Source organism: Vombatus ursinus, unplaced genomic scaffold (genome assembly GCF_900497805.2).
Source record: "Vombatus ursinus unplaced genomic scaffold, bare-nosed wombat genome assembly UNPS02014818.1, whole genome shotgun sequence".
Lineage (NCBI taxonomy): Eukaryota > Metazoa > Chordata > Mammalia > Diprotodontia > Vombatidae > Vombatus > Vombatus ursinus.
In genome coordinates, this window is record NW_020954596.1 from 52856472 (window position 1) to 52883407 (window position 26936).

A 26936-nucleotide genomic window follows, 5' to 3' on the forward strand; every position below is an offset into this window, starting at 1 on the left:
ACACACATATACATTATGTATACATGATACATGTGTATATGTGTGTATGTGTGATTGTGTATATGTGTGTATGCGTGTATCTGTATATATGCGTGTATGCATGTATCTGTATATATGTGTGTACATGTGTATCTATCTGTGTGTATGTGTATATCTGTGTATTTATCTTTGTACATATGTGTGTATGTACATACATGTGTATATGTATCATGTATATGCATGTGTATATATTTATGTATGTGTTTATATGTATATATGTGTATGTGTATGTATGCATGTATAGGGGTGTGTGTGTGTGTGTGTGTGTGTGTGTGTGTATTTTAAAGAGAGAATGGGGAAAAGGTTTTTTTGTAGAAAGTAGTATTTTAGTTGGGATTTGAAGGAAGCCAGGGAAGCTAGGAGACAGAAGTGAGAAGGGAAAGCATTCCAGATATGGGAGTCAGAGAAACTGCCTAGAGCAAAAAGATAGAGTGCCTTGTTGGTAGAACAGCAAGGAGGGTACTGTCACTGGGCTGAAGAGTACGTGGAGGAATACAAGGTGTAGGCAGAGTAGAAGGTGGGAGGAGGCAGAGCTAGGTTAGGAATGGTTATGAACACCAAACAGAGGAGTTTCTATTTGATCCTTGAAGTGATAGCGAACCACAGGAGTTTATCAAGTAGGAGTGCTGGCATGACAGGGCCAGATTTGAACTTTAGGAAAATCTCTCTGGCCACTAAGAGAAGTATGAAATGGATTGAGGAGAGACTTGCAACAGGCAGATCAACCAGCAGGTTATTGCAGTAGTCCAGGCACAGAGTAATGAAGGCCTTCACTAGGGTGGTGATAGTGTTTGAGGAGAGAAGAAGATGTATTTGAGAAATGCCACAAAAGTGAAATCTACAGGCCTTAGCATCAGATTGGATATAGTGAAGATATAAGTGAAAGGAGTTCAAGACGACACCTAGTTTGTGAGCATAGGAGACTAGGAAGTTGGTGGTATACTCCACAGTAATAAGGAAGTTAAGGGGAGAGGATTATTGGGAAAGATGAGTTCAATCTGGACATGTTGAGTTACAAATATGTACTGAACATCCAGTTTGAGATGTTTGAAGGTAGTGGAGATGCAAGACTGGAGGTCAGAAGAGAGATTAGAGCTGATAGGTGATCACACACATAGTATGTGTTGGAAAAAAGATTTGCACCCAGGACTTCCTGACACCAAGGCCAGCCCTCGATTCAATAAGCTATAACAAAATAATATATGGCAAATCATACTTTTCCATTGACTTCTGTCTTAATTTCATAATATATTTCTAAAGGAATGGGAAAAATAAATGGACTGATGAAAACACATTTATATTTTTAATAAATTCTTCAAAGAGTGTTCTGTCATTGTTAGTCCTTGGTCTTGAACATATATTCAATTTTCTTTCTTTCTTTTTTTTTCTTTTTTTTTTTTTTAGTGAGGCAATCAGGGTTAAGTGACTTGCCCAAGGTCACACAGCTAGTACTTGTCAAGTGTTTGGTCTGAGGCCAGATTTGAACTCAGGTCCTCCTGACTTCAGGGCCTGTGCTCTATCCACTGTGCCACCTAGTTGCCCTAGCATTCAATTTTCTAATGCAACTCATGTATAAAAATACCAGACAATTGATTTATTTGGTTTTCACATTCTCATCAAATGTCCATATACCTTAAAACATATGACAAAGTTTTTAGAAAAAAAAATTAGTCTAAGGCTATATGGTGGTAACAGGACCACAGGTCACAAATTTGGGTAGAGGTAAGGTAGAAAAGCTTTATTTTTATTTCAAGCCATGACAGGGAGAAATTGGTTGATTGACAGCATTTTTCTGTCAGTCAAGGGAGCTCAGAAAGCAAAAAAAAAAAAAGAAAAGAAAAGAAAAGAAAGAAAGAAAGAAAATCTTCTAATAGTGTGTAATATAGGAAGCAGACCAAATGGAGTCTATCAGGATCAGGAACTGACCTGGAAGGTAGGCAGAGGTTTAGTAATCTGTCATTGGCCTGTGGGAAGCATAGCAAGGCAGCTTTCTTTTTTCCTATGATAAGCATAGCACGGGAACTGTGTATAAACACAGTTTATACCGTGGGGGTGGATACGATTGCTGATTTGACACTGAAATGGAAACTATTTAAAGATGTAGTTATTCATGCTAGGAAAAGGGAGATAGAAGACCCTTCTCTCTTTGCCTCCAAAGATAAAATTCTATCATGTTAGTATTATACTTGGTGAAATCTGTGATTTTATGAGATTTGGACTTCCCTCCATCAATCTAGATCGCAGCCCTTCCTCCCACTCTCATCTGGCATAGGTCATGTTCATGTTTTCCCATAAATGCCCTTTTGTAGGATCTATCCAGCGTGATTATGGGATCAAAGATTCAGAACCAGAATGGATATTGAATGGCCCTCCTCATTTTAGAGATGAAGAAACTGAAACCAAGAGAGTCCAAGATCCTGCAGGTAGAAAGCTTAAGAGGTAGAATTGGAACCCAGGTCCTCTGATTCCAGAGTGCTCTGTGCAATATACCATACTCCCTCAGGAACTTCCCAAAGTAACTAAGATGTTTTACAGACACAGAGTCTCTTAAACTAAGCTAAACTAGTGGTACAACTAGGTGGTCCAGTGGCTAGAGATCTGGACCTGGAGTCAATAAGATCTGAACTGGAATCTTGCTTCAGACACTACTTATGTGACTGGGAAAATCACTTCGCCTCTTTCAAGCTCAGCTTCCTCACCTGTGAAATATGAATAACAATAAATGCACTTATCTCCTAAAGATCTTGTAAGGATCAAGTGAAGTACTAGGTCTATTAATATTAAAGACTATATCAGAGAAATCAATAAACAATACTATAGTCACAAAATAATAATAATAGCTCTTATAGCACTTTAAGGTTTGCAAAGTGTTTTACACATATTGTCTCATTTTAATGCTCCCAGTAACACTGGGGAGTAGGTATTATTTTCATTCCTATTTTATAGGTGAGAAAGCTAAAGGAGATAGAGGTTAAATGATTTCCCTGAGTAATATAACTTATAAGTATTTGAAGCAGGATCGGAACTCCGATCTTCCTGACTTCTGGTCCAAAGCTCTATCCACTGAGCTAGGTAGCTTCTAGGTAGCTAGGTAGTCTTCCTCACCAAACAAGCCTTGCCTTGGGACTGAGGTAGTTGGTGGGGAGGGGTGTTCCTTATCAAAAACACCCAATATAAAGAATGGTTCACGTACCAAAGCTATATCAGGAGCCTAAGTGCTAATCCCAAATCAGGGCTGTTTTAGGTTAGAAGGAATCAGGAGACAATCAATTTTATTTCTTCTAATTAAATATGAAAATAATCCAATGATCCATTGGTCTGGATTCTAACATAGAAATCAGAAGGAAAATTAATCATTCAGTTTCCACAGGGAGGAAAATTTCAAGAAAAAGTAAAATTCTAGGCCTAAAGATTGTTAGTGAATGAATGACCTGGAAATGATTTCTCCACGGAAACTTGCTCTTGTCCTTTAAGTACTATGGGGGCCTGAGTGGGGAGAGGCAAAGGAAATAATACAAGGCTAAAATGTCCATGAAGATAATAATTCATAGGAGCATAGAATTTTAAAGCATGAAGAAACCCTTGGCATCATCAGATCCAAGCCTTTCCTTTTATACCTAAGGAAACAACCAAAACAGATTGAGTGGTCAAGTGACTTACCCAAGGTCACAGCTCTTAGTTTCACAAATGGAGCTAGGACCCTGGTTTCTGGCTTCCCAGGCCAGGGTTCTCATCTTTATATCATGTGGCTTCAACTCAAGGAGAAAATTCCCTCCTTTGGTCGAGAATCCATTTGTGTGCACTATTTTAAACTGAGTTAAAACGGGAAGGATTAAAACAAAATAACTAGATGAAAGAACATTACCATATAATTCAAATGCACTACTATGTTGATAAAAAGGAAATTGAGTTCTTAGAAATCTACTTAACTGCCCTAACCCATAACAGCACAGCTTTCAAAAGGTGAAGTAAGAGCAATTTAAAAAAAATGATATAAAGGAAATTGAGTTCATAAAAATCTACTTAACACTGTCTTCTCTGGCTTAATAGAAAAAAATGGACTTTTAAAAAGTAAAATAAGGACACTAGAAATTGCCTCTGCAAATAAAAAGTAACTATTAAAGGTTGCTTAGGAAAAACAAGTAGATTGCTTCAACAACTATCATTGCATGATTTTTTTCATAATATCCAGTATTTGGTATTCTGTTAAGGATTTGTTTATAATGACTGCATGTGCTTATTTATGCCTTCCAAGAAAGACAAACAATCCAACAAAGAATTCCTTTCTTCAAAAAAATAAAAAAAAAAAAACCATTCTCCTAAAAAGCGCTCCAGTTGGGTCCTTAACCAGTATCTAAATAAATTAAAGGTACATAATATAATGGGGGGAAAAATAAAGTATTGCTACTAACTCTACTTCCAGGAATGTTTATGCTGTATTGGACACTGCTAAACTCTGTTGTATTTTGACCCACATGTATGGAATGGAAATCCAAAGTAAAGTAGACAACTGTCCAAAAAATACCTTGTTCCTTTGGTCAGCCCCCTTTTTTAATATTATGAACCCAATGATCAGCTTCTCTTTTATTTCATAAGGCCACTGTGGGTATCCCTAGGTATCCTAAACAATCTAGAGAATGGGCATAGAATAGGCCACAGGGGTGGGGGACCTGCGGCCTTGAGGACACATATGACCATCTAGGTCCTCCAGTGCAGCCCTTTGACTGAATCCAAACTTCACAGAATAAATCCCCTTAATAAAAGGATTTGTTCTGTAAAACTTGAGCTCAGTCAAAAGGCTGCACCCAAAGCCACATGTGGCCTCAAGACTACAGGTTCCCCACTCCTGGAGGGCAAAAACAGACACATTTATAACTGTAACAGCTTTGTTGTCTATACTGGTAACAGTTAGCTGTCTAGAACTGAGAGAAAATAGACTGTTGCTAGATGCATTAACTTGGTGTAAGGAATAATGTGGAGATTCAGATCGAAAGATTTCCTCTCCATTAAAAAAAAAACCTGTAGGAAAACTGATCTCAAATTTTCTCTCCAATAAAGGCAGAACTAGAGTCCAATATGTGAATTAATAATGCAGCAAGGAAAGGACTGAAGTTTCCAAAATAAGCCAATTGAAGACATGACCAGGTGCCTATTTAATTGAGAAGTACTTTTCATTTTTAAACAACTGAGACATCTTCACTGCAGATCATTCTTCCTGGGAAAGAACATAGTAATAAGTAAATCATATGGAAAGTGCATAGTGTAAGAAAGCTACTGCTATTTGTACTACAGGGAAATTATGACCATGTTCTGTTCACAGCCTTCACCATTATAATGTTATTACACAGCCATTAAATTGAAGCTGTTATTTCACTGCTAAAACAACTGATCAATATCCATTACCATCCACTGTTGGTTGGATCCAAAATGAGATTATATACTAAATGAGCCACAGACAAGGTAATGATCCTACTACACTGATATATTTAAAGACATTCCCTGAAGCTTCCAATTTCCTTAAGAGATGGTACAAATTAACAACGAAGTCCCCTGGATAGGTGGGAAAATATATTTTAATGATTTTCTATCCTGTAAAAGAGTATGTTAGCTGTAGAACATGAATCCTGGGAGAAAACTCTTACTATTATGTTATTCCTAGTTATGTCTATGATAGTCTGACCCTTTAGAGAAAGTTCTCTACTATTCATAATAAAGATTAGCTTGTACTGTAGTGAGTAAGGCATGTTCAGGGTTTAATTGGGTAGGATGACTTCCTTTGGCTCAGCTGGCAATACATAACTTTCCAGTTACCAATAATATTTAAACTGTGCTGATGTAGGTCCCTTTCAGTTTAAAAATTATAGTATTATTTGATTCAGAACCTCTTCAATATCCATCTCTCAAGTAATGGGCTCTCCAAGTAGTAAACTGGCTTTTTTTTTATTAATTTATTTTGATTTATCAATAATCACTTCCATATGCTTTTGAGTTTAAAATTTTTCTCCCCTTTCCTCCCCACTGCCTTCCCCAAGACAGCACACAATCTGATATAGGTTATACATTTACATTCATATTAAACATACTTTCACATTAGTGATGTTGTAAGTAGAAATTAAAACCAATAGGAGGAACCATCAGAAAGAGGAAACAAAACTCAACAGAAGAGAAAAAAAAATAACAATTCGGCTTCCATAATTCTTTCTTTGGGTGTGGATAGCATTTTCCATCACAAGGCCTCTGGAGATGTCTTAGATCCCTGTATTGCCAGGAAGGGTTAAGTTTATCAATATTAGTCATCACACAACGTGGCTGTTATTGTGTACGATGTTGTCTTGCTTCTGCTCACTTCACTCAGCCAGCATCAGACCATACAAGTCTTTCTAGGTTTTCTGAAGTCAGCCTGTCTATCATTTCTTATAGCACAATAGTATTCCATCACATTCATATACCACAACTTGCTCAGCCATTCCCAAATTGATGGGCATCCTCTCAATTTCCAATTCTTTGCCAACACAAAAAGAACTGCTATGAAAATTTTTGTACATGTAGATCCTTTTCCCATTTGTGTGATCTCTTTGGGATATCGCCCTAGAAGTGCTATCGCTGGGTCAAAGGGTATGCACATTTTGATAGTCCTTTGGGCATAGCTCCAAATTGCTCGCCAAAATGGTTGGATCATTTCACAACTCCACCAACAATGCATTAGTGTTCCAATTTTCCCACATCTTCTCCAACATTTATCATTTTCCTGTTTTGTCACATTGGCCATTCTGATAGGTGTGATGTGGTACCTCAGAGTTGTTTTGATTTGCATTTCTCTAATCAATAGTGATTTAGAGCATTTTTTCATATGACTGTAGATGGCTTTAATTTCTTCATCTGAGAATTGTCTGTTCATATCCTTTGACTACTTATCAATTGGGGAATGGCTTGTATTCTTATAAATCTGACTTAATTCTCTATATATTTTAGAAATGAGGCCCTTATCAGAGAGACTGGTTGTAAAAATTCTTTCCCAATTTTCTACCTTCCTTCTAATCTTAGTTGCATTGGCTTTGTTTGTGCAAAAACTTTTCAATTTAATGTAATCAAAATTATCTATTTTGCTTTTTGTAATGTTCTCTATCTCCTTTTTGGTCACGAATTCTTCTGTTCCCCATAGATCTGACAGGGAAACTATTCCTTGCTCTCTCAGTTTGCTTATAGTATCAGCCTTTATATCTAAATCATGTACCCATTTTGACTTTATTTTGGCATGTGGCGTGAGATTTTGGTCTATGCCTAGTTTCTGCCATACTCTTCCAGTTTTCCCAGCAGTTTTTTTCAAAGAGTGTGTTCTTATCCCAGAAGCTGGGGTCTTTGGGTTTATCAAATAATATATTACTATAGTCATTGACTACTGTGTCTTGCATACTTAACCTATTCCACTGATCCACCACTCTATTTCTTAACCAAGTAAACTGGCTTATTAAAGAGGCTGAATAATTTTCCTTTTTGATTTTTTTAACCCTCCAAACAAAATAGAATACATTTTAAATATGTTTAAGTATCTTCATGGAGTCAAGTTATTGTTTCCTGTTATTCTTAGTATTTTCTGAAACAAATTAATATTTAAATTAAAATGACTGGATATAAAAAGAGGTATTGCTTTGGGGATAGAAGACCAGGAAATGTTTATACTAGAATGTCATGTATTCTTGCTTGATATTAATTCATGATTATAAGATACAAGCCACCTTCACCAAGAGGAAAGAAATGTACCATTAGTAGAGAAGCAGAAAGAAGGAATCAATATACAGTATACATTTTCAAGCCAGATCAGACTTGGGGTCTATTCATGGCCTGCCTTTATGTATCCTTACTTCACAATAGTATATTCAAAAATCTCAGCTATAGTTCTTCCATATATACTATAGCACTAGCTGAGGGTTCTTGACTACACACACACAAACACACACACACACACACAGCAATGCTCTCTAAGGACGTTATAGCTCTATATCTATAATATATGTTCCTGTGACCTGTAAGAGCAGAAAGATTATTCCTTAAAATTTAATTTCTTGCATGATATTAACTCTAAATTTAATATACATATAAATATATGTACACATGTACACATATGCAAGTGTGTATAGATACATACGTGCACATATACATATTTTATACATGTATTATGTTTGTATGTATATGTATATACATTTGTATATACACATCTATTTCCCCTTGTGAACATAGAAGTGTCTGAGAACTGTATATTTATCTAGCATTAATGGAAGAATATGTAGTATTATTAGAATTTTGTTGCATAAGTTCATGTAGTAGATTATCTCATAATATGTTTAGTTGTATTAGGAAGTCACTTTGTACTCATGAAACCACATCTTCATAAAGCGACATGTATAACAAATGGGAATGTGATAATGATTTGTTTTGAATTAATATAAATAAAATGGGGCAAAATGCTGTAAATTCCAAGTATGTGGAAAAGATTGGTACACATTAAATTTTTTACTTTGTGTAACAATGCCATTCTTTAAAGACAGATAGGGTCATTTTAATAATTTTATTAATGAATTCCATCCCATCATAAAAGTATATGCATTAACAATGACAATCAACTATTACTTAGATTTAAGTAAGACTTAGTACTTATTCTCCAACTATTACTTAGCGCGGACTAGAGTATTAGCTTCTGAGTTTGAATCCTGCCTCTGACACTTATTATTTGTATTACATTAGGAAGTCACTTAATCTCCCCATATTTCAGTTTGTTCATGTATAAAATGGAGGAGTTGAACTAAATGCTTTGTAAAGTCCCATCTAATTCTATATTTATAATATATGGTCTTTTGACCAATAGGATTTCTTACTATTTAATTTGTTGCATTGGTTCACTCTAAATTTAGTGCTTTGGACAGTGGTCCAATTATCTTTTATTTTCTGTCACTCTAACTCTTTCAATACAGCATGAAAATATTAGCTTTTTTGATTATCATGCCACAAGATGAGCTCATATGGAGCTTGCAGCCCATTAAAACTCCTAGATTCTTTTTTTTCTCCATACAGACTGTTGTCTAGCAACAAATCCTTCATCTTGCACTTGAAAAGTTGATTTTCTTTTGAAGTGCAGGACTTTATATTAATCTGTATTCCATTTCATTTTATTTAAATTGGCTCATTGTTCCAATCTGTCAAGATGTTTCCAGATCCTCACTCTTTCATCCAATGTGGTTGAGCATTCTCAGTTTTTTGTGAGATACAACACTGATAAGCATGCCATTTATGCCCTCAGCCAAGGCACTAATAAAAATGATGGATAACACAGAACCAAAAATGAATCCTTGGGGTATTCCACAAGAGAGCACCTCTTAACTTGATATCATCCTAGTAACGACCATTTGGAATCAGTCTTTCAACCAGGTCTTACTGCACTCTGTTGTCATCTAGTTCATTGGTGCAAATAGAAACAGGGGTCAATAAACCATATAAGGATCCCCAGGGGCCTCATATTGACTTAGAAAACCATGCTTTATTGTATTTTTATTTATTTTGTTAAATATCCCCAATTACATTTTATCTGGTTCAAACCAAACTAGGGAGTACTGTGGTCCATGTGTTTGACACATTTGATTTAGTTCAACTCTCGCCAACTACTTGATGAGAAAAGAATGAGACTTGTCACATGCTTTGCTAAAATCTAGTTATATCCATGTCATCCAATATCTAATATTTATCTAATTTTACAATTAAGAAAGAAAGTTAGGTTAGTTTAGTATGACTTGCTCCTGATGAAGTCATACTGCCTCTCAGTTATCACAGTTTTCCTTTATAGATTTTCACTAGCCATTCCTTAAATTGTTTGTTATAGAATACTGGCAGGAATTTAAATCAGTATCATTGTCCTTTAGTTCGTTTACTCTACTTTTTCTTTTAAAAAGCATGGGACCATTTTTCTTTCTTTAACTTTGAAGCAATTCTCACATTCATCATAATCTTTTCAGATCATTAACAATGGTTCAGGGAGCAGCTAGGTAGCACAGTGGACAGAGTACCAGTCCTGGAGTCAGGAGGACCTGAGTTCAAATCTGGCCTCAGACACATGATCCTTACTAGGTGTGTGACCCTGGGCAAGTCACTGAACCCCAATTGCTTTGCCAAAAAAATGGTTCAACAACTGTATCCCCAAGTTATTTTAATACCCTGGATTCCTGCTGTCTTCTCATTTATAAGAACTTGGAAACAGAAGTTCATATATTTAGAACTGGAATATGCCTCATCTACTCTAATGTTGCATTGCCATAGAAGACTTGCAGAAATGGGGTAAAACATTATTGGGGGTGCTAGTCATAAAAGCACAACATATGGACAACTCAATATTGATACCTACAAGATATGTAAAGAAATAGAAAGAAGTCATTTACAGCAATGGTGCCCTACATTTTTTGATCAGATATCTTCTTGCAAATAAGCAAATAAATATATGAATAAATAAATACATGAGCAAGCGTTCCCAATCAATATGTCTATATTTGTTTATTTACAAATTACATTCATGTATCACTGTACTTAAGGCAGTTAGATGGCTTAGTGAATAGAGCACTGAGCCTGGAGACAGGAAGATATGAGTTTAAACCTGACCTCAGGCATTTATTAGCTGTGAGACCTTGGGCAAATTTGCATTAATCCACTGGAGAAGGTAATGGCAAACCACTCCAGTATCTTTGCCAAGAAAAACCCATGGAAAGTATGGTCCATGGCATCATAAAGAGTCAGACATGACTAAAAACAACTGAATAACAACCAACACCACTGGAAGAGTAGTATGCCATCAAGCATATACAATAGTAATAATAAAAAGATAAAATATTTTATTCTTTCAATTGTTAATTGTTCAAAATGTTTGTTCTCATTAAATATTATTAATTGATTCTATTACTCTTTAAAAAATTAATGCTTTGTGATACAGCAATGTACCATACTGTGTCACTGTCAAAAACTCTATATTATATAACTGCCTAAGAGAGCTTACAGTTTACCATGTTTCTATACATGACACTCATACATATGGCATATGGTCAAAATAATGTCACTAGTGACAATTTGTGTATCAAATATTGATAAAGCATTTTTTAAAAATCAACAAACTTTCAAAAATTTCCCCAAATTATATATATTTTTCTTTTCACGTGCTTTAACACTGATTTGGTATAAATTGGCTCCAGGAGCTGGGTTGAACCTGTTTCTTATTATTGGCAGATGGGCAGTACAGGGTATGTGGGATAGCTTTCTAATGGCTTACAGTCATCTAATTTGAATTCTGGGCCATAAAAAATAATTATTTGGAATGAGCTTCATTATTATGTCAGCTATTATCTGAAATATAGAGGTAGGAATTCTACAGTAAATATGCTTAGACACTGACTTGGACTGTGCTTATAAATAGTCCTTCTTGGAGTATTGACTTGTTCTGTTTTGGCCTTTAATCCACTCATGAAAAACAAAGCAACTACAATTTTTCAGTGATTTTTTTTCTTGAGGCAACATGCTGTCTAATCAGTCTTGAAGCTCTTCTTTTATAATTTTTTTTTGATACACTTCTTGGTTGATCAGATTGCATATTATTTTCTTCAGTCACAAACAGTTTATAGTAATATTTTTCTCTTGATTAAATTATTTCTTTCTTGAATGTGGGGTCCTGACTTGTTTGAGCTAAGTATCATCATATTCCATAGGAACAACTAAATTTAGAAGCAGATCTAATTCTTTTTTTTTTCCAAATGGACCACACATGGCAATATGACAGTGGTTATCTGAGAGGGCAGTTAACTCAGAGGAAGGAAAACTCGAGTTTAAATCCTGCCTTTAATGCCTGTTAGCTATGTGACCCTAGAAGGTCACTTAAACTCTGTGTCTCAATTTCATCATTTGTAAAACCTGTCTCTTTAAGCACCATACAATCTCGTGTTGTTGTGGAGATCAAATGGAGTTAGCTTGATAAGTAAAGAACTCAGCAAACCCTAAAGCACTATACAAATTCTAACTATTGTTATTAATATTTTCCACATTCATTTTTTACCTCTTTTTCAATATCTTGATATTCAACACAGAGATATTTTTTTTCTCTTGGAATACTTTCTCTATTCATTGTTTTTTCTCCCCTTCATAGGCTTTTGTTGCTTTCTCAACATTTAACACATTTTACAATCTGGACACAAACTACTTTTCGAATCTTATTCCTTATTATTCTCCTTCATGTAGTCTGCAATCCAAACAAGTAGACTTCTTGTTCTTTCTTGCTTTTTTTTTTTTTGGTGAGGCAATCGGGGTTAAGTGACTTGTCCGGGGTCACACAGTAGTTAAGTGTTAAGTGTCTGAGGCTAGATTTGAACTCAGGTCCTCCTGACTCCAAGATCAGAGCTCTTTTCACTGCACCATCTAGCGGCTCCTTCTAGTTTCTTTCAAGACTCAATTTAAGCACCCCCTTTTACACAAAGCATTTCTTGACCCTGCCCTCCCCCAAGATGTTAGTCTCTTCCACCTCAAAATTATCTTCTATTTTGTGCAATCCTATATAAGTACTATATGTTGTTTTCCCCAGTAAAATATAATATACTGGAGGGTAGGGGTTATTTCATTTTTGTCTTTGTATCTCAAGAACCTAGCACAGTGCCTGGTACAGAATAGATGATTAATATATTTTTTGCTGATTACTTATCTTCTAACAACCCATTTTACAGGGATGTCTACCCTGGCTACTCAAAGAAATAACCCTATGGGTGAGTCACATGTGTAGCTTTGCTGCTGGTAATACCTCTACCTCTGTTACTACAAGCTTTCTTTCTTTTTTTTTTATTTTAGGTAATTGGGGTTAAGTGATCAGGGTCACATAGCTAGTAAGTGTCAAGCATTTGGTCTGAGGCCCGTCTGAGGCTGGATTTGAACTCTGGTCCCCTGACTTCAGAGCCTGTATCCTAGCCACTGTGCCACCAAGCTGCCCCAATTACAAGCTTTCTTAAAGCCACTTGATCTGGCTGTTCCTAATATTGCTCAGACTACTTCATCCCCTTGCTGACCCAGCTCTGATGAGGATGGGATCTCCCTTAAACTTCAACAGCTTCTTTCTCAGGTTGTATGTGTCTTGTCATAGTAGCTGCTTAGCCCATGGTAGGGGGGTGAGAAGGGAGAAGGAAACTAGCCACCCAGCCCACTAGTACAGTAGCTGGCCAGGTAGAAGAGTCCCATCTAGAAACCAACTAGAGATGTTTGAGGTGGGAGTCCCTGAACATGATTTTTTTCCTATACCTCTTATGTACCCCTGGACTAAAAAGCCCCCACCTTGGAGGCCACTGATCTAGCACATTGGATGGGCTTTTGTGGAGAATACATAGAGTCATGAAAAAAATTAAAGGAGAAGAGGAGGAAAAAAAATTAAAACAGTAATAATAGTTTATATTTGCATAGTGCAAAGTGCTTTCTAAAATGTTTTTGTTACAAAGGCCCTAGGACAGTTGAGGACACTCAGACTCAAAGAGATTCAATAACTTCCCCAGGGCCATGCAGTCATTTAGTGTTGAAGTCGGAATTTGAACCCAACTCTGTGGATAATACTCTTTTCACTACCAAATCAACAAATGATAGAAGGATTTAAGATAGTTTCCTCCTTCCCTCATGCATCCCAAGCCTTATTTTTCATTTGCCCCAAAGAAGGAAACAAGAAGAAGCATTTGGTTATCCTATGAGTTCTGGTTACTTTCAATTAGAGTCTCAGTACCTTTTTCTCTCCTTAATTTTACTTTTAAAAAAAAAACATATTTATAAAACCACATTGAATTGCCCCTTCATCAATTGCCATGTAGACAATAGAATCACATTTATCTTCCTCTACACATGAAAGGACACTAAACAGATCTGGACTTGGCACCATCCAAGATACTTGTTGTACCTCATTACACGGTTGTCAATGCCCTGTACATACAGCCCTTGCCTCATTTTAAGGCTATATAATAATGAAAATGAGCTCATGTGACATGCAGGACATCATGAATCATTATCATCATATTCAAAGATTAAGAGAAAGCCAAACACTGTGTGGTGGTATTTCTATCAAATCCAGCAGTTATTATTCAACTTTAATAGTATTGTTCTTTCGGGATACTTTTTTGTTCATGTTTCAAAATTTCAAGATCCTCTTTAAACTTATTGATTTTAACATACTATAGCATTTATTTAATTGCTTGATGGTGGTTATTAGTGCTTTCTTATATATTTTACAAAATGAGCAAAAATCAACATGAATATCTCCGAGTAAATCATTTTCATTTTGAGCATCAGTCTCCTCTTCTATAAAATAAAGGACCTAAGTCTTAAGGCCCCTTCCAGTTGTTGAATCTATGATTGATCTCGTTTGAAAACATCGTGCTCTGGCTTACCAAAATATGATTAATTGGGCGAAATTTATTAGTTAATCCCTCCAGAACCACAGGTTTAGGAAGATCTGGACTTCAATCTTTGTATGTCTTTCTATTTAAATAGAATTTTGATCTATCACACTTTCAGAATGTTTCCATTTGCCTAAATTCCTTATCTTATATTTCTTCTTAAAGTCAGGTTTAAAAATGAGTTAAATAGCTGTCAGCCATTAGACATTTTAGAGTCACCATTAATTTCATGCCCCTCATTTATTAGTCAGCTCATTTTTCTCTACATTATTTCTCTTCCCTTAATACTGTTATTAAAAAAAACCTTACTAATTCTCCCCAGACCCTTTGGCTACAATTAACTCATTATTTTATTTTATTTAAGTTTCCTTATGTTTCTTTCCCTAATGCTTTAACTGATGTATATTATAATTTACTTTTGATCCTGCCTTCCTTTATGACACTAGAAGAGTTTGTATGGCAGCCCATTTTTTGGATTTTTTTTCTTCTATTTTGTTTTCTAAAACCTATCCTCTTTCTGGTGGTCCATGGCTCAAAAACATATCCTACATTAACTAATCTGAACTATGAATTTGGAACTATCAACTTCTCAGTTACAAATTTTAGCTCTTCTGCTCTGTACTACAGATTTCTGAATTCAGTTCTACTCATCAAATAATTCTTAAACACCTATTCTCTGCAAAGCTTTACACTAAGCACTGGGGATAGAAACAAATATTAAAGTAAAAGGCACTAGTTTGACCAGGTAGGAGATAGCATTTGCACTGATGCTAGAAGAGGGAGGTTGATATAAACCATAAAAAGGAGAGCATATTGCATGTTAAGCAGTAATTTATTTGAGGAGAAGGTCTGACAAAGTTTGTTAGGGATATGGGAAGGAAAGAGAACATTTTCAGCTAGAGGAATAAGGCAGACAAAGTGGCACTAGATCTGGAACTTAAAGAAAGATAAAGGTTCTGAAATGCAGAGTTCAGGAGAGTACATTCCAGATATGTGGGATAACTTCAGATGATGTACCAAGGCAAGAAATTGCATGGCAAAGTCAGTGAGCAGGTAATAATCCAGTTTGACTATAATATAAATTGTAAATGCCAGGCTAAGGACATTGCATATTTAAGAGACTCACTAGCATACAGGGTACAAAATCAGTTATTTCTTCTTAGCCTTCACAAACTTCAAAAGGTCTTATTCTAACATATCTTTATGATATGAAAGTAACTCTGGATTCTTGATGATTAGACCAGTGCAATTAACACAAATACTGAGAGACTTTACTGTTAGCTTATGCTGGAGAGACTTAAAAATGTAGTCCCAGTAACAGACTGTGTATCATTTCTGTGGACCAGACAAGGAGTATACAAAGACACACATGCAGATATGTAAACACAATAAAACAAAAGAAAAATACAAAATGGCACTCAGAACATGCAACTGCCTTCTAAATTTTAGACAGTCTAAAATATTAACTTAGTTCTTGATGTTTTAAATGTGAAGTCCTCATCTAGTGAGTAAAGGTGGAGATGGTATTGGAGGGAATAAATTATATTGGTCTTGACATTTTTACTGGAAATGAAAGAAAGAATCATAAGGAAGTGGCAGTTAAATGGAAGGATGGTTCACTGGTTCTCCTCTGAGAAGTGAGTAAAAAAATGGTGAAGTTTATTTTATCTTGCTTTCAAAGTCAACAAGAAATATGGGAAATTTGCTCATCTCATACCACAGTGCTCATATTAAGCATTTCAATATGATATCCACAAACGAGTTTCTGCTTGAACAACTGGTAAAGAATGGAAGCTAAAGAAATTCTAGGAAGAATTCACTAAGACCTTTCAAATAAAATGCTCTTCTCTTTGATGCTTGATGAATTCAGTGGAAAGATGTGTGTGTGTGTGTGTGTGTATGTATGTGTGTATGAAATGACAACAAAAATGAAAACCATGGAAAACACAATTTTGGCATATGAAGAAACAGTTCATAGGCCTGTAGATTGTGTTGAAACTTCATGCCTAAAAATCCTAAATACTTTCTTCAAAATGAGAGTCAGCAGATTCTGGTCAGGATAAACAGCAAGTATCACGAAAGTGAAATTGGTTACAATGGAAGATAAAAAATTGATTATTAACATATGGGAAACTAAAATTAACAGTAAACTGTAAGAAAGAACAGCAATGGGAAAATGTAAAAATAAAGTGAGCAAATGAGGCAACTCTAACCTGATATATTTGGAGGAGCTTTTTATATCAAGCATTGGGAAATGAGAACAGATAAAATATGGACACAAACAATTACCTTATAATAAGGTAAAGATAAACTATGTGATTTTAACAGTGTGACTCATACCACCACAGATACTAAATGATCCTCAAAACCACTTCAGTCAGCAAAGATTTGATCTTATTCAAGGAGACATGACAGTCAAAGCAACACTGATTTAGGGTATTATCTAATTTATAAACTATTATGGAAGAGTATGGTAGAAGAATGTAAGCACCACTTCATAGAAACATCAAGAAAACAGAGCTTAACAAACCTAAAGAAAACTTTGTCATGAGACCTACCTAAGTCATATTGTGAACATTTCAGGATGAAATTGAAAAAGTCACCAGACCAAAAAAATAGGGGGAAACTAACAAAGAAACAAAGAAAAGCTGGACAGCTCTCAACACAACACAGAGTATTTATTATATAGGCTTTCATGAAATGCAAATTTATTGCTATATATTTTGAATTCTCTCTTACACTCTGCTGTGCACATGACACGCTTTTTTCTTTTCTTATTTTATATTTAAGTTTCAACATATAAGTTTATATGTTTCTTTTTCCTTGCTTATTGTATATTTAAGTTTCAGTAATAAAAAATTTTTAAAAAAACTGTCTATACATAATTGGAAAAAATAAAATACTACTAAGTGAGGAAGAAAAGAAACTGTTCAGGAGAGAGTCTAAACAGAAAAACCCTTCTCCTTTATTAAGAAAATGTAAAAACATTAGTTTGATAGTGTTTTACTCTGTTTATTGTCGTTATCACTGTCCACTCGTTTAATTTTCCTTCACCCCCAAATAGCTAAAAACAATAATTATTTTTTCTCGTTCTTTAAATTCCATACTGGTCTTGTCTCTCTTCTGACTTTATTCCTATAGGCCTATGTAACTCTAATTCTCAGGGGACTTTCCATCATATTCCAGATAGATATTCAAAGAAAGCAGCAGACCTCTCAGAAATATATTAGCTCCTGTAAGGGATTCCCTCCTCTACAGAAAGTGGGTCCAAGTGGTCAGTGTTCCCTCTCTTTTACTTTCATTCTCAGTGCCACTTTCTTCTACCTTCCAAAATACAGACACAAGTTAAGAGCTTCCTCTTTCTGTTCAGATATTTTTCCTCCTTCAACAAGAATGCATGGACACTTGGATTATAGGATGCCCAAGATTTTCATTAATGGTGGTCCAGAATATAGGAGAGTTTACCTCACCATTTCCCTAGTATAAACACTAGAATTTATTTATTTTGTGAATATATAAACATCACATGTTCTAAGGCAGTCGGGGTTTAGGATTCTCAACTCTTAGTTCCCTCTACTGTCAAAATAGCCTGCTTTCTAAAATAATAGAATAGATAAATAATTAAAAGTCATATGTTTTAATACAGAAGCCACTGTAATCTGAATGATTTGTGTAGCAAATCTTGCCTAAAAGGTTCAGAGGAGTCTTTTCAACAGACATAGTTTTCTTGTGTTTTTCACACCAACTGTAATTGCTTGTCTTAAAGTCAAAGTTAATTTCCTTATACCCTTTTGTTTGTACAAATATGCTATAAATCATAGCAATGACATTTGGCTCTGATCTATTCCTTCACCCAAACCAGTCATTTTTATACTCTTTCACTACCTTTATGGTTTTCAAGTACTAAAATTTGCCACAGATCCTGCCTTTGTAGTCTCTGCTTTATTTCAAATATCCCATTTTATTCAGATGCACAGGTACTCCACATAATGAGAGCACAGAATCCCCAAATACTGAAATTGACAATCTCATAATGAGCAGTTTTAGCATCATTGCTTGCATTTGTATTTTCAGTGATGATGAAAGACAGCATGGTTGAGTGATGCTGAAACACAAGAATCATAGGATTATATATCTAAAGCTAGAGGAAACTTTAGAGGTCATGTAGTACAAGCCTCTGTTTTACATTTTTCTACATACTAAAATTGAGAGGTTACGAGCTAGCTTCAGATCACACAGGTAATAAAATTCAAACCTCCTATTTCTCCAAATTTAGGACTCTTTCTGAGGTACCAGAGTAACATTTCTAACACTTAGCTATGTGACCTTGGACAAATCACTTGAACCTCTGTATCTCAGTTTCCTTATCTATAAAAAGGAAAAAGAAAAAAGAGGAGGATGGGGGAGAGGGTAATAGTTTTCTGTCTAAACCACAGGCTTGTTTTGAAGAAATAATAAATTATCAAGTGATATGGTATATCACTTTACATTGTTTGCCACAAATTATTAATGATAGCTTACTATATCATTTATATAAAATGATATGGTGAGCTTTAATTAAAATTTGTGGCAAATCATTCAAAGTATTGGTCCCAGGTAATCTTTTGCCCTGAATTGAATACTCAGTGGACCCCAAAGTATGCTATGCCTTTCCTCTACCCTAATTCACAAAAGGGATCCAAGACAGGAGAAATACTGGCCTTCCTATTAAGCCATTTCTATGATCTCCAGAGGCTCTCTTTCTCAGATGGGAATGAATATTCCAAAGGGGATGGTCAGCAATGTCATTCATATGCTTCAGAGAGATCAAGAAAGACAAAGATTAGGAAAAGAACACTGGAGTCAGCAGTAAATCAATGTTTACTTGATGGAGCAACTTCACTCACGTGGTAGAACATGAAGCCATATTACAAGGGTCTGAAAAATAAGTGGTAAGTGAGGAAGTATAGAAAAAAAGGCTAAAGGTAGCCTTTTTCAAGAGGTTTGGCTGCAATTTGAAGGGACAACAGAGTTAAATGAAGGATTTTTAAGGACTGGGATATCTGGGCATGATGCTCAGTGAAAGGGAAATAGAAGGTAAAGAAAGTGAAGTTAAAAATTAGGGACAGAGAGAGAATGATTAAGGCCAAAATCCGAGAGGAGACCAAAAGGATAGGTAGAGGAATTGATATCAACAAGAAGAACCACTTAATCCTCTGAGAAGAGCAAAGGAGGAGAAAACATAGCATGATGTTCAGATGATTTGAAGTGTGGGGCTGAGGATAAAAGGCACTTCAGGAGGATCATCTTATTTTTTTCTGAGGTGGATGAGATGAGGTCTTTTGCTAAGATGTAGGTGGGGGAGCAGTATAGGCTGCTTAAGGACAAAAGAAGTGGGGTTGGTACAGATGATGTCACATGATCATTAAGTAAAGGAAGAGTAAAAGGATTGAGAAGCAGATGTGATGGGACAGCCCATTGAAATTGTATGAGATAAATTTGTGGGAGACTCAACAGTTAGTTGGCTTTCTCCAGCTGCCAGTTACCATTTTCTCCTCATCACTTACATGGTTTTCTGATATAATAGGAGAGAGAAGGATAGATAAAACATCTTACTAAACCTCATCTAGATGATCAGCCTTAACAATCCAGAGAGGCAGCTGCATTTGACAATTTGTATGACAATATATTTCAACAGGAGTTCCTGAATATCATAGAAATTAACAGATTTAAAAAGAATTGAAACTTCTTAAGGAATATAATGGCCTGATATAAAATACAGTTCATTACATTGGAAAAGGAAAGTTCTGAGCAATAGGGAAGAATTTGTATAAGATTCCCCTTTGTAAATATGGATTATCTGTTACCTCCTATTGTCTCAGGAAAAATAAAGTATTGCATCTAATTATATCCTTCTTTTGCATAAAATCTATGTACTTATTTTTATTTGCATAAAATCTATATACTTATTATAATTACTAAAATTAATTTCAAACTATGGCACATCAATTTTATTTCATATTTTATTGCATTCTATTATATATGTGTGGAAAAGTTGATTCTTAATTGCTTTATGTAATTCTGTCTGTTTTGATTATATTACAAAGTAATTTGCTATAGAGGGTATTGAGTAGCTATTAATTACAGTTCCATAACATTTCCTAATTACCAATATTTCACTTTAGGAATTTTTTAAATAGGGTCATTTAATACACATCTTTCCTCTAGGTCTTTACTTCTGAAACCTAAAGGCTTACATTGTAAAATAACCAATTTATTTTCATTGTGTCCTTTGCAATCATGCCCTTTGTTAAATAGAAGTTTAAACATTAAAATAAGAGATACATATTTAGGTAAATTGATCTTTTAGAAAACTTTATACAAGGGAAATTGTAGGGTTGTTTTTTTTTATTTATGAACCTCACAAACACCAACAATCATGTACACTTCCATACATAAAAATAATTAAAATAGGATTATATGTGAAATAGAACTTTAAAATATACACAGTAAGTTTAACAGAGTAATACCAAGAGAGTTTCTTCTTATCTTCCTCACCATCTGTTGCCTTGGACAGGGAAAAACTTCAGAGTTTAGCAGAGTGAGCACAGCTAAAGAGGCATTTGCCAATCCTAGGCTAAAGGTCTCTCTGCCAGTTATAAAAGAACCCCACGTTATGCCAGCTGATGGCTTTCACTAAGCTTGAATTGGGAAGTGGCAGAGACCAAAGCTCCCATGTGGGATTTAGCTCAGTAGAGGAGCATCATAGGAATCTAGCCTTACAGCATAGTAGTGCAGGTGAAGTAATCCAGGGATTGACTTATCTAGTAGAGATGCCATGCCCTGTGAGGAACAATTCTAGAGGATCATTAGAGCAACTCAGTCTAGTAATGGAGCCACCTGTCCGGAACAGACCCTACCCTAGAAGTGAAGTTCTTGAAGACTCTTCAAGTGAGAGGAAATTCATTGCAGCTCTGTAGTTCTGGGATAGGGGGGCTGTATGTGGAGGGAAAGAGGAGAGAAGGAGAGGGGGAAAGAGGGAGAGGAAACAGGAGATGTATGGACATTGGAGCTCTGTAGTTCCAGGGAGATGGGCAGTATGTGGAGGGCAAGAGGAGAGGAGAGGAGGAGAGAGAGGGAGAGGAAACAGATGTATGGACATTAGGGCTCTGTAGGTCTGATGTGTATTGCCTTGGCCACATGAATTCCCTACATGTGTGCCTTACTATCATAGTATTCTAAATTGTACCCAATGTTCCCATAGATGTTTTGTATATTGATGGGAGAGTATGCTCTAGGTTTTTAGGAGCAATGCTTTGTAATTTAAGTTAATATCATTGGCAAAAGTGCTGTACATCTACTGGCTGATTGCTAATGGGAAACACTTTTGGGAACTCAGGCTCTGCAGTATAAGGAACATAGGCACAAAAATCACTCTTAGAACTCTAATAGAATAATGGGAGTGTTCCCCAAGGGTATGATTTATATTGTGAGATATCGGTCTAAACCTATTTTCTGTCAGACTTCTTTCTATTTTCCTCAGAATTTTTTTTGTTGTTGTTGAATAGTGAACTCTTATCTTTGCTGTCTTTAAGTTTATCAGAAACTTTAAAGTTGTCCATTTTTAGTAATGTATTTGGTTGGTGCATTACTGTGTATACTATGATCCATCCTATGCTAAAGAATTCATGTAACTTCCTGTATCAGGCAAGAGAATAAATGCTTAGAAATAACCTTAATAATGAAGTCCTTTTAAATACAAAGACTTCTATCTAAGGGTAGTCACAGTTCTACAATCTTAGAGAAATCAACTATAGTAGGTTGTGCCACAGAGTAGAACAGACAGTATGTGGTCAGACACTACAATATGACAGAACCCAATGTGCTCAATGTCAGTTATTAGTAAATCAGAGACAAGGAATGCCAAAGCTGAAGGGCATAATCAGAAAATGACGTGGAAGAACACCTAGGATGTAACAAAACCAGGAGAAACTGAGGGACAAGTGAGAGCTAAGAAATTAGTAGAGCATCTAAGCAGGCATACAGGCCAATTGGAAAGCCAGAAAAAGCCATAATCAGAACCTAAGTGTCTCAGGATTATATATAATTCCCATAGACATAGAGCCAAAAGATATCCTGGGCACACAAAGAGTTGTTTCTCTAGAACTTCTTTTTAATGGTGAACTGGAGCATGCCAGCTATGCCACCTCTCCACCTTAGAGGAACTGGTTGGGTGGCTTCATACACTGATTAATCTACTCAATTCAGATGAGAAATGTTAATTAAGACCCAGAGAAAGGGAATGATTTCCCCATGGTCACACAATTATATTGTAGCAAAGCTACTTGTATTTAGTCCTCTTTTCTTCACAAGAAGATGGTCAATATATCACATTTTAGGAATAAATATAAAGATCTCATTGAAAATGAAAGTATTGTTATATAATTAAAATTATTATACTGTCCAAATTACTCTACATATTTAATGATATTCTAATGAAATTTTCAAAGGATTACTTTATAGAATTAGACAAAGGAGTAAAAATTTGTTTAGAAGAATAAACATAATAAATATCAAAAGGGATATAAATATATATGCAGATGTGTTTTATATATATATGTATGTATGTAAGTATGTATGTATGTATGTATGTATGTATAGAGAGAGAGAAAGGAGGGGGGGAGGTGGAGAAGAAGGAGGCCTTGGGAGGATGAAATCTCAAGCTCTGCTACAAAACAGTAATTACATATTGGATAACAAATAAAAAACCAAATCAGTGAAATAGTCTGTATGAATGAGACCTGGAAATAAATACACATAGAATTCTACTGTTTAGTTAACCCAAGAAGAGAAACTGCTAGTAAAGCCATTTTTTAAAATTTGAAGTCTAAAAACTGGAAAGTAGTCTAGGGAATAGATTAGATTAACATGTTACACTTTAAAATAAATTCCCATTTGGTAGCATATCCATATATAATTTGTAAACCATATAACATATGCATTTTAAATAAGGGATGCTTTGAATATAATGGCATATCATATCAAAAAGCCACACAGTAAGAAAATTAAAGAATAAAAGATCATGTACTTTTACAATTATGGGTGGAAGAAGGTATAAACGAAGGATAAAATAAATTTTAAAAAATAGAAAATTTCCATGATATAACATTTAAAAGCCTTGTACACAAATAAACTCAATGCATCTAGAGTAATATAAAGTATTGATTAAGGTAAATTATCTTAAATACCTCAAATAAGAGTCTAACATCCAAAAATCCACAAGCAAGTAGCACACATCTACTAGATTAAGAAAAATTTCCTAACAGCCATATGGCAAAAATAATGAATGGTATTATTCAAAAGAATAAGTCCAAACTTTCAATAACTTCCCCAAAAATATTGAAAATAATCATAGCAAATTAAATTTATAATGGATGCATAACCTTCAAGTTAGAAAAACACATTACCTTCAGGAAATATGTCTATCTACTTTTTGTACAATTATGAAATGTTTCAACTTTTCTGGAAAGTGATTGTGGAATTATGCAATAAGAGAGACTAAATTGTTCATATTTTTCCCCCAGAAATTCCCCTATTGGAGCTATTGCTATTGACAACAAAAGATCTACACAAAATATATTAACAACAGCATTATTTGGGATTTTTAAAAATCTCTTTTTCAAAAATTTCTAGCTTTTGAAAAGCTACAAATAAAATATATATTCAATTATTGGCAAACTCCTGAACAAATATGAATATTAATGGACATTGTTGTTACATAAGGAATGTTAAATTAAAGACATTCAGAAAAATATGAGAAGGCGTACATCCACAAAATGCAGAAAACAGAGCCAAGACAACAAAACAATACATTGACAGAAATAACCTAAGTAGAGTTATCATGGAGAGGCAACAAAACTCTCTTCATATACAATAATTCATGTTGGTGCCAGTTAATAAAATAAAAGGACACCTCCTGCCTTTTTTTGTTAAAAATTGCTAACTATTTGGAGAGAATGTATTTTCTAAGGGGTGTTGTTGGAAAAGTTTTAAAAATAGCATATATCTGTTTTTTATTTGCATTTAAGAAAAGAATAGGCTTGATCTGGAAGATATAGGGTTTTTAAATCATAATGCAGTAGAAAATGAGGAAAATTAGAAAAAAACTGTAAATCCCTTTAGTACTTTGCAGGACTGTTATCAAATGCATCATTCTTGTGCTTTTTGGAAATGTTGGCATAAGTAGAAAGAAAAAGATGCTTGTAAGCTATATTCTGTATTTAAATTAGTTTCCTATTTGAGCTTTGCTCTTTTTCTTTTGATAATCCTTTGATAATTATATAATGATCAAATAATTTTCTGACATGAATTCCCTACCAATTAAATAAAAATACGATAATTTCTTTTTAAGCACATTTATTTAAATATTTTGTTGACCTGTGAAATATTCAAAATAATTTAAAGTACTATTAGCATGGGCCAAGAAGTGGGAATCCCAGCTTTGGTCCCAATCAGTTCCTTTACTCACAGCCCTATTGATATCTGTCTTGTTTATTTATAGCATTTATTATTATTAGCTTACTAAATCCATCACTGGCAATGGCTCTGGGTAGATAGGACCTGCCAAAACAGATAAGCAAGAAGATGCTACCATTCCTGGGAGGGACCATTCAGTTTCCTTTTGATTCCACTCACTATACATGTGAATTTCCATTCTGGTTACCACTCTCTCATTGTCTTCCCCAGTTAGAATGAATATTCCCTGTGTGTAGAGAATTTCTTGCTTTTTTTATATTTGTATCCCTAGCACCTAGCATTGTGCCTTGTACATACTGTTTTGTATTTTTTTTTCATTCTTCCAGTACATTGAATAGGTTATCTGAAGGTGTTATAGGAAAACCTGAATAAGCATTAGACAAGTTAGAGATAAATATATTGTGATACTCTCCAGTAGATGAAGAGCTGACATTGGTGATAACATATTTCAATCAAAACACTGAAGTAGGGTGTGTGTGTGGGGGTGTGTGGTCTAGTTGGTTTTCTTTTGTTATTATTCAATATTTTCATTTTTCACTTTGAGTTTTCTGCTTATGTAACCTCTTCAAGAAAATGAACAAAAAAGTGTTACTTTTGACCCATCACGAAGACTTCATTCTTCTAAATTTCTTTAACTACCACTATATACTAGTATCTTTTATTTCATTAAAATAGCAAGAATTTTGTTTAATTTTTGTGAAAAAAAAATGCTTGAATAACAATCCAATGTCCTTGCTTCTGGTCAGAGTAACTTTTAAAAACATCATTTAGAATGCTTCATTAATTCTTTAGATAAAGTCACATTTTATTGAAGAGTCTAATTTCCTTATCTGAACTAGGAGAGTCTAGATTCCCCCTGCCTTAACCTCATCTTCTCTGTTTTACTATGGGAGCCTTATATAACATTCCATTTCCCCCCTTGGAACTGGTTTCCTCAGAGACTTTGAGGCTGCAGGCAATGTAGCTTTAATGCGTAGTTTAAAGTAGCTCAAGTAAAATGCTATAGGGAGTGAATAGTATGCCTCAGTCTTTTATTTATTTGACTTTTTCCCTCATAACACCTACTCAAATACTACTTATATAACCCAGTCCTGAGTTATGAATTCTGTTGAGTCTGACACCAGTTTCATCTTTTGATGTTATGTGACTATGGCCAGACTTGGGATACAAAATAGGAAACTCATAAAATAGAGTAGCTCTGTGAAATGATTTGCCTTCATGTAAGATTATCATTTGTATTTTAGAAAGTTTTTTAAGAATGTTGTCCAAATAATCTTTAATAATTTTTTTTTCCTCTTGGAGGAACACTCCAGTAAAAAGGAATCTCAATGCATACATAGCTTACCAAATACTTTCTCAAATTAGATTGATGGAAAAAACCTCAGAAAGCTTGTTTGTGTATGTATTAAGCAACTATTGAAGAAATCAGATTGCAAAAGTGTGCCCCACACCCACCTCAACCAAAAATAAAGCAATGAAAAGTATTCAGAGGTGAATTTAATCTTTTGCTGATATGGCTGATGTTTATATATGTGTGTGTGTATGTGTGTATGTATATGTATGTGTATATATGTGTATACATATGTATATATGTGTATATGTATATATATATATAATGTGTGTATATGTGTGTGTGTGTGTGTGTGTGTGTATGTATTTCCCACTGTATACCATGATACTTTTTGCTTAATTTTTCATTTCTCCCAGGCCAGGAAAAAAACATACTAATGATGATCATTATAATATTATCCCTTAATGACAAAATCAATATATATGGATTCTAAAATATACCCAATTCTCAGGTGTGAGTTTCTAACCACAGTGACTGTAACTGAGAGTTTATTAGCATGAAAAATAAAATTGATGAAGCCAATCTACTGTTGAAGCTCTGCATGGGTCACCTGAATTGATGTCATGGTAATAACTACTAGTTTGACTCTG